Source organism: Narcine bancroftii, unplaced genomic scaffold (assembly GCF_036971445.1).
Source record: "Narcine bancroftii isolate sNarBan1 unplaced genomic scaffold, sNarBan1.hap1 Scaffold_108, whole genome shotgun sequence".
NCBI lineage: Eukaryota > Metazoa > Chordata > Chondrichthyes > Torpediniformes > Narcinidae > Narcine > Narcine bancroftii.
Window position 1 is genome coordinate 745645 of NW_027211829.1, and position 9658 is coordinate 755302.

At 41.2% G+C, this 9658-nt stretch overlaps 1 long non-coding RNA gene across 1 annotated transcript; it reads right to left on the reverse strand.

The window, feature by feature from the left end:
* Positions 1-533: 533 nt before the first annotated feature.
* LOC138750220 (uncharacterized) lies at positions 534-8749 on the reverse strand. Its single transcript, XR_011349174.1, has 5 exons — positions 8458-8749; positions 6416-6721; positions 4373-4678; positions 2331-2636; positions 534-595 (listed from the first exon to the last, which is right to left on the reverse strand). It is a non-coding gene; the product is annotated as an uncharacterized lncRNA (long non-coding RNA).
* Positions 8750-9658: the final 909 nt, after the last annotated feature.

Sequence of the window (9658 nt, forward strand, 5' to 3'; positions counted from 1 at the left end):
AGGTCAATGCCACAATGTCAGTTTCTTCCCTGATGCCACCAGATCCTGTATAATCAATGAGCCAAAGACACAGCCTTGCTTTTTTGTGCACTGTTAACTATATTTTTAAGTCTAGTTCTGAACGATGGTTATAAGATGAATGTTTTCTCCATCCTGCTGCCCCAAATCACCAAATATTAGGACATGTTCTTGACAATAAATCCTGATTCTGAACCTGAGCAGATATGAAAGGTATCTTCACAAAAAGTGGAAATAGGTGCATGAGACCAAAAAATATGTAAACAATTACCTTCCCAAAAGGAGGCACACTGCACATCCGGCATCCGGATTGAGGCTCTTTCCACATCCGGCAGGAGGACTATTCCACATCCAGCATCCGGCAGGAGTCCCGTTCCACATCCGGCAGGAGGCCCATTTCACATCCGGCATCCGGATGGAGGCCCATTCCACATCCGGCAGGAGGACTATACCACATCCGGCATCTGGCAGGAGGCCCAATCCACATCCGGCTGGTGGCCCCTTTCATATCCGGTACCCGGCAGGAGGCCCATTGCTTCAAAGGCATGAGGCTCTCTTTTAAAATATTTTCAGTGGCCTTTACAGAAACAGGAAACAAACAGAAGCCATTGATCAATGGTAATACATAAAAAGGAATATTCAGATAAAATACAAATTATAAAAATAAATTGATCATGTCTAACCATTATATCATAACAAACAGAAATAAAGTGATAAACATTTAAACAATTAAAACATATGTCTAATAGAACATGATTTAAGGAGTATACTATACTCAAAATTCCTTCCCCTTCCCTTCTGAAGTTCTTTAGTGAGTACATAAAATTTCACTACCATTAAAAAACACAAACATATAAAGCAAGGTCCAAGTGATTAAATGTTACAAAAACTTTAATTAAAGTGCCCATGGACATAGAATGTTTAAATATGAATTTGTGGAAGAACATCTGATTATTCAAAGTTAGGCCTGCCACCATATCACAGAGTAATTGAGTGTTTTTACGGGCAACAGCATCTTTTCAACTCATCAATATTAAACGTCGAGCAACAAGGGAGGCAAAAGAGACTGCATGTGGTTAATTCATAGTTCAATTCATTTAGGTAGTCTCTGTTGATTCAAAGGGAGCAATATTAGATTAGTTATCAACTTCAGGACGTCCTTCAATACCATTGTTCCCTCAGTGCTGGTCAAAAAGCAACTAACTTTATCCCTCTGTAACTCACTCTGCAATTGGATCTTTGACATTCTCATTGGAACACCACAGTCAGGACGAATTGGAAACAAGGTCTCTTCCCCACTGATCATCAACACAGGCGCAGTCCAAGGATGTGTGCTTAGCCCCCTGCTCTACTCTCTGCAAACCCATGACTGTGTGTGGTGAGCCATAATTCCATTGCTATCGACATGTTGGCTGATGACACCAGAATGGTCAGCAAACAATAAATGGCAATGATGTAGCGAAGAAGGAAGGACATAGATCAGCTGGTTGAATGCTAACAAATCAAACCATTCACTCAATGTCAACAAAACAATGGATAAGATTTTGGATTCAGCAGGAAGTCAAAAGAACACGACCCAGTCTTCATGGAGGTGTCAGGAGTGCAGATGTTCGCGAACGTCAAATTCCTAAGCATTAAAACTCTGAGGATCTGTCATGGAGCCTCCATGGTGATGCTTTCACAAAAAAGCCTCACCATTGGCTATACTGTGAGATGTACCTGAGGAGATTCATTATTGCAATGAAGACACACCTTAACCTCCACAGGTGTATTATGCAGATCATTCTGGTAGGTTGCATCACTGCCTGGTCTGGAGGTGCCATCTCTCAGGAAAATGATAATTTCGAGAGGGTGTTTAACTGTCCCTGTAACATCACAGGCACCAGAATTCACTCCAATTAGAACCTATACATGACATGCTGTCTTAAAATAAAAGTCTCTATCATGTAAAACCTCCACCACACCAGACCATAACTTCCTCACTCTACTATCATTGGATAAGGTACTGGAGCCTGAGGAATAGAGGTCAATGCCACAATGTCAGTTTCTTCCCTGATGCCACCAGATCCTGTATAATCAATGAGCCAAAGACACAGCCTTGCTTTTTTGTGCACTGTTAACTTTATTTTTAAGTCTAGTTCTGAACGATGGTTATAAGATGAATGTTTTCTCCATCCTGCTGCCCCAAATCACCAAATATTAGGACATGTTCTTGACAATAAATCCTGATTCTGAACCTGACAAGATATGAAAGGTATCTTCACAAAAAGTGGAAATAGATGCATGAGAACAAAAAATATGTAAATAATTACCTTCCCAGCAGGAGGCACACTGCACATCCGGCATCCAGATTGAGGCTCTTTCCACATCCGGCAGGAGGACTATTCCACATCCAGCATCCGGCAGGAGTCCCGTTCCACATACGGCAGGAGGCCCATTTCACATCCGGCATCCGGATGGAGGCCCATTCCACATCCGGCAGGAGGACTATACCACATCCGGCATCTGGCAGGAGGCCCAATCCACATCCGGCTGGTGGCCCCTTTCATATCCGGTACCCGGCAGGAGGCCCATTGCTTCAAAGGCATGAGGCTCTCTTTTAAAATATTTTCAGTGGCCTTTACAGAAGCAGGAAACAAACAGAAGCCATTAATCAATGGTAATACATAAAAAGGAATATTCAGATAAAATACAAATTATAAAAATAAATTGATCATGTCTAACCATTATATCATAACAAACAGAAATAAAGTGATAAACATTTAAACAATTAAAACATATGTCTAATAGAACATGATTTAAGGAGTATACTATACTCAAAATTCCTTCCCCTTCCCTTCTGAAGTTCTTTAGTGAGTACATAAAATTTCACTACCATTAAAAAACACAAACATATAAAGCAAGGTCCCAGTGATTAAATGTTACAAAAACTTTGAATTAAAGTGCCCATGGACATAGAATGTTTAAATGTGAATCTGTGGAAGAACATCTGATTATTCAAAGTTAGGCCTGCCACCATATCACAGAGTAATTGAGTGTTTTTACGGGCAACAGCATCTTTTCAACTCATCAATATTAAACGTCGAGCAACAAGGGAGGCAAAAGAGACTGCATGTGGTTAATTCATAGTTCAATTCATTCAGGTAGTCTCTGTTGATTCAAAAGGAGCAATATTAGATTAGTTATCAACTTCAGGACGTCCTTCAATACCATTGTTCCCTCAGTGCTGGTCAAAAAGCAACTAACTTTATCCCTCTGTACCTCACTCTGCAATTGGATCTTTGACATTCTCATTGGAAGACCACAGTCAGGACGAATTGGAAACAAGGTCTCTTCCCCACTGATCATCAACACAGGCGCAGTCCAAGGATGTGTCCTTAGCCCCCTGCACTACTCTCTGCAAACCCATGACTGTGTGTGGTGAGCCATAATTCCATTGCTATCGACATGTTGGCTGATGACACCAGAATGGTCAACAAACAATAAATGGCAATGATGAAGCGAAGAAGGAAGGACATAGATCAGCTGGTTGAATGCTAACAAATCAAACCATTCACTCAATGTCAACAATACAATGGATAAGATTTTGGATTCAGCAGGAAGTCAAAAGAACACGACCCAGTCTTCATGGAGGTGTCAGGAGTGCAGATGTTCGCGAACGTCAAATTCCTAAGCATTAAAACTCTGAGGATCTGTCATGGAGCCTCCATGGTGATGCTTTCACAAAAAAGCCTCACCATTGGCTATACTGTGAGATGTACCTGAGGAGATTCATTATCGCAATGAAGACACACCTTAACCTCCACAGGTGTACTATGCAGATCATTCTGGTAGGATGCATCACTGCCTGGTCTGGAGGTGCCATGTCTCAGGAAAATGATAATTTCGAGAGGGTGTTTAACTCTCCCTGTAACATCACAGGCACCAGAATTCACTCCAGTTAGAACCTATACATGACATGCTGTCTTAAAATAAAAGTCTCTATCATGTAAAACCTCCACCACACCAGACAATAACTTCCTCACTCTACTATCATTGGATAAGGTACTGGAGCCTGAGGAATAGAGGTGAATGCCACAATGACAGTTTCTTCCCTGATGCCACCAGTTCCTGTATAATCAATGAGCCAAAGACACAGCCTTGCTTTTTTGTGCACTGTTAACTATATTTTTAAGTCTAGTTCTGAACGATGGTTATAAGATTAATGTTTTCTCCATCCTGCTGCCTCAAATCACCAAATATTAGGACATGTTCTTGACAATAAATTCTGATTCTGAACCTGACAAGATATGAAAGGTATCTTCACAAAAAGTGGAAATAGGTGCATGAGACCAAAAAATATGTAAATAATTACCTTCCCAGCAGGAGGCACACTGCACATCCGGCATCCGGATTGAGGCTCTTTCCACATCCGGCAGGAGGACTATTCCACATCCAGCATCCGGCAGGAGTCCCGTTCCACATCCGGCAGGAGGCCCATTTCACATCCGGCATCCGGATGGAGGCCCATTCCACATCCGGCAGGAGGACTATACCACATCCGGCATCTGGCAGGAGGCCCAATCCACATCCGGCTGGTGGCCCCTTTCATATCCGGTACCCGGCAGGAGGCCCATTGCTTCAAAGGCATGAGGCTCTCTTTTAAAATATTTTCAGTGGCCTTTACAGAAACAGGAAACAAACAGAAGCCATTAATCAATGGTAATACATAAAAAGGAATATTCAGATAAAATACAAATTATAAAAATAAATTGATAATGTCTAACCATTATATCATAACAAACAGAAATAAAGTGATAAACATTTAAACAATTAAAACATATGTGTAATAGAACATGATTTAAGGAGTATACTATACTCAAAATTCCTTCCCCTTCCCTTCTGAAGTTCTTTAGTGAGTACATAAAATTTCACTACCATTAAAAAACACAAACATATAAAGCAAGGTCCAAGTGATTAAATGTTACAAAAACTTTGAATTAAAGTGCCCATGGACATAGAATGTTTAAATATGAATTTGTGGAAGAACATCTGATTATTCAAAGTTAGGCCTGCCACCATATCGCAGAGTAATTGAGTGTTTTTACGGGCAACAGCATCTTTCCAACTCATCAATATTAAACGTCGAGCAACAAGAGAGGCAAAAGAGACTGCATGTGGTTAATTCATAGTTCAATTCATTTAGGTAGTCTCTGTTGATTCAAAAGGAGCAATATTAGATTAGTTATCAACTTCTGGACGTCCTTCAATACCATTGTTCCCTCAGTGCTGGTCAAAAGGCAACTAACTTTATCCCTCTGTACCTCACTCTGCAATTGGATCTTTGACATTCTCATTGGAAGACCACAGTCAGGACGAATTGGAAACAAGGTCTCTTCCCCACTGATCATCAACACAGGCGCAGTCCAAGGATGTGTGCTTAGCCCCCTGCTCTACTCTCTGCAAACCCATGACTGTGTGTGGTGAGCAATAATTCCATTGCTATCGACATGTTGGCTGATGACACCAGAATGGTCAGCAAACAATAAATGGCAATGATGAAGCGAAGAAGGAAGGACATAGACCAGCTGGTTGAATGCTAACAAATCAAACCATTCACTCAATGTCAACAAAACAATGGTTAAGATTTTGGATTCAGCAGGATGTCAAAAGAACACGACCCAGTCTTCATGGAGGTGTCAGGAGTGCAGATGTTCGCGAACGTCAAATTCCTAAGCATTAAAACTCTGAGGATCTGTCATGGAGCCTCCATGGTGATGCTTTCACAAAAAAGCCTCACCATTGGCTATACTGTGAGATGTACCTGAGGAGATTCATTATCGCAATGAAGACACACCTTAACCTCCACAGGTGTACTATGCAGATCATTCTGGTAGGTTGCATCACTGCCTGGTCTGGAGGTGCCATCTCTCAGGAAAATGATAATTTCGAGAGGGTGTTCAACTCTCCATGTAACATCACAGGCACCAGAATTCACTCCAGTCAGAAACTGTACATGACATGCTGCCTTAAAATAAAAGTCTCTATCATGTAAAACCTCCACCACACCAGACCATAACTTCCTCACTCTACTATCATTGGATAAGGTACTGGAGCCTGAGGAATAGAGGTCAATGCCACCATTTCAGTTTCTTCCCTGATGCCACCAGATCCTGTATAATCAATGAGCCAAAGACACAGCCTTGCTTTTTTGTGCACTGTTAACTTTATTTTTAAGTCTAGTTCTGAATGATGGTTATAAGATGAATGTTTGATCCATCCTGCTGCCCCAAATCACCAAATATTAGGAAAATGTTCTTGACAATAAATCCTGATTCTGAACCTGAGCAGATATGAAAGGTATCTTCACAAAAAGTGGAAATAGGTGCATGAGACCAAAAAATATGTAAACAATCACCTTCCCAGCAGGAGGCACACTGCACATCCGGCATCCGGATTGAGGCTCTTTCCACATCCGGCAGGAGGACTATTCCACATCCAGCATCCGGCAGGAGTCCCGTTCCACATCCGGCAGGAGGCCCATTTCACATCCGGCATCCGGATGGAGGGCCATTCCACATCCGGCAGGAGGACTATACCACATCCGGCATCTGGCAGGAGGCCCAATCCACATCCGGCTGGTGGCCCCTTTCATATCCGGTACCCGGCAGGAGGCCCATTGCTTCAAAGGCATGAGGCTCTCTTTTAAAATATTTTCAGTGGCCTTTACAGAAACAGGAAACAAACAGAAGCCATTAATCAATGGTAATACATAAAAAGGAATATTCAGATAAAATACAAATTATAAAAATAAATTGATAATGTCTAACCATTATATCATAACAAACAGAAATAAAGTGATAAACATTTAAACAATTAAAACATATGTCTAATAGAACATGATTTAAGGATTATACTATACTCAAAATTCCTTCCCCTTCCCTTCTGAAGTTCTTTAGTGAGTACATAAAATTTCACTACCATTAAAAAACACAAACATATAAAGCAAGGTCCCAGTGATTAAATGTTACAAAAACTTTGAATTAAAGTGCCCATGGACATAGAATGTTTAAATGTGAATCTGTGGAAGAACATCTGATTATTCAAAGTTAGGCCTGCCACCATATCACAGAGTAATTGAGTGTTTTTACGGGCAACAGCATCTTTTCAACTCATCAATATTAAACGTCGAGCAACAAGGGAGGCAAAAGAGACTGCATGTGGTTAATTCATAGTTCAATTCATTCAGGTAGTCTCTGTTGATTCAAAAGGAGCAATATTAGATTAGTTATCAACTTCAGGACGTCCTTCAATACCATTGTTCCCTCAGTGCTGGTCAAAAAGCAACTAACTTTATCCCTCTGTACCTCACTCTGCAATTGGATCTTTGACATTCTCATTGGAAGACCACAGTCAGGACGAATTGGAAACAAGGTCTCTTCCCCACTGATCATCAACACAGGCGCAGTCCAAGGATGTGTCCTTAGCCCCCTGCACTACTCTCTGCAAACCCATGACTGTGTGTGGTGAGCCATAATTCCATTGCTATCGACATGTTGGCTGATGACACCAGAATGGTCAACAAACAATAAATGGCAATGATGAAGCGAAGAAGGAAGGACATAGATCAGCTGGTTGAATGCTAACAAATCAAACCATTCACTCAATGTCAACAATACAATGGATAAGATTTTGGATTCAGCAGGAAGTCAAAAGAACACGACCCAGTCTTCATGGAGGTGTCAGGAGTGCAGATGTTCGCGAACGTCAAATTCCTAAGCATTAAAACTCTGAGGATCTGTCATGGAGCCTCCATGGTGATGCTTTCACAAAAAAGCCTCACCATTGGCTATACTGTGAGATGTACCTGAGGAGATTCATTATCGCAATGAAGACACACCTTAACCTCCACAGGTGTACTATGCAGATCATTCTGGTAGGATGCATCACTGCCTGGTCTGGAGGTGCCATGTCTCAGGAAAATGATAATTTCGAGAGGGTGTTTAACTCTCCCTGTAACATCACAGGCACCAGAATTCACTCCAGTTAGAACCTATACATGACATGCTGTCTTAAAATAAAAGTCTCTATCATGTAAAACCTCCACCACACCAGACAATAACTTCCTCACTCTACTATCATTGGATAAGGTACTGGAGCCTGAGGAATAGAGGTGAATGCCACAATGACAGTTTCTTCCCTGATGCCACCAGTTCCTGTATAATCAATGAGCCAAAGACACAGCCTTGCTTTTTTGTGCACTGTTAACTATATTTTTAAGTCTAGTTCTGAACGATGGTTATAAGATTAATGTTTTCTCCATCCTGCTGCCTCAAATCACCAAATATTAGGACATGTTCTTGACAATAAATTCTGATTCTGAACCTGACAAGATATGAAAGGTATCTTCACAAAAAGTGGAAATAGGTGCATGAGACCAAAAAATATGTAAATAATTACCTTCCCAGCAGGAGGCACACTGCACATCCGGCATCCGGATTGAGGCTCTTTCCACATCCGGCAGGAGGACTATTCCACATCCAGCATCCGGCAGGAGTCCCGTTCCACATCCGGCAGGAGGCCCATTTCACATCCGGGATCCAGATGGAGGCCCATTCCACATCCGGCAGGAGGACTATACCACATCCGGCATCTGGCAGGAGGCCCAATCCACATCCGGCTGGTGGCCCCTTTAATATCCGGTACCCGGCAGGAGGCCCATTGCTTCAAAGGCATGAGGCTCTCTTTTAAAATATTTTCAGTGGCCTTTACAGAAACAGGAAACAAACAGAAGCCATTAATCAATGGTAATGCATAAAAAGGAATATTCAGATAAAATACAAATTATAAAAATAAATTGATCATGTCTAACCATTATATCATAACAAACAGAAATAAAGTGATAAACATTTAAACAATTAAAACAAATGTCTAATAGAACATGATTTAAGGAGTATACTATGCTCAAAATTCCTTCCCCTTCCCTTCTGAAGTTCTTTAGTGAGTACATAAAATTTCACTACCATTAAAAAACACAAACGTATAAATCAAGGTCCAAGTGATTAAATGTTACAAAAACATTGAATTAAAGTGCCCATGGACATAGAATGTTTAAATGTGAATCTGTGGAAGAATATCTCATTAATTCAAAGTTAGGCCTGCCACCATATCACAGAGTAATTGAGTGTTTTTACGGGCAACAGCATCTTTCCAACTCATCAATATTAAACGTCGAGCAACAAGGGAGGCAAAAGAGACTGCATGTGGTTAATTCATAGTTCAATTCATTTAGGTAGTCTCTGTTGATCCAAAAGGAGCAATATTAGATTAGTTGTCAACTTCAGGACGTCCTTCAATACCATTGTTCCCTCAGTGCTGGTCAAAAAGCAACTAACTTTATCCCTCTGTACCTCACTCTGCAATTGGATCTTTGACATTCTCATTGGAAGACGACAGTCAGGACGAATTGGAAACAAGGTCCCTTCCCCATTGATCATCAACACAGGCGCAGTCCAAGGATGTGTGCTTAGCCCCCTGCTCTATTCTCTGCAAACCCATGACTGTGTGTGGTGAGCCTTAATTCCATTGCCATCGACATGTTGGCTGATGACACCAGAATGGTCAGCAAACAATAAATGGCAATGATGAAGCGAAGAAGGAA